This window comes from Trypanosoma theileri, assembly GCF_002087225.1.
Source record: "Trypanosoma theileri isolate Edinburgh chromosome Unknown TM35_Tth_18_V1, whole genome shotgun sequence".
NCBI lineage: Eukaryota > Euglenozoa > Kinetoplastea > Trypanosomatida > Trypanosomatidae > Trypanosoma > Trypanosoma theileri.
In genome coordinates this window covers 245,737-245,983 of record NW_021639860.1, presented here as the reverse complement: position 1 = coordinate 245,983, position 247 = coordinate 245,737, and positions in this window count along the sequence as shown.

The following is a 247-nucleotide window of genomic DNA, read 5'->3' as shown; positions in this document are numbered from 1 at the left end:
TGCCTTTTTCAAGGCCCATGTTAAGTTCACATTGGCGCAAGGCATTAAAACAAAGCGGAATTTTGCACCAAGGACATTCCCGGATCAGCCTGCAAGGGTTTAAAGAGGACCACCCTTCCAATTCCAATGGCGAAAGGCGCCTGGGAAAAAAACATTGAAAGCTTGCGATAAGAATGGCAAAGCCTTACTTTTTGGAACTACAGATTTATGGGTTTTGGTAAACCAAATTCTATTTCTTTTATCTTTA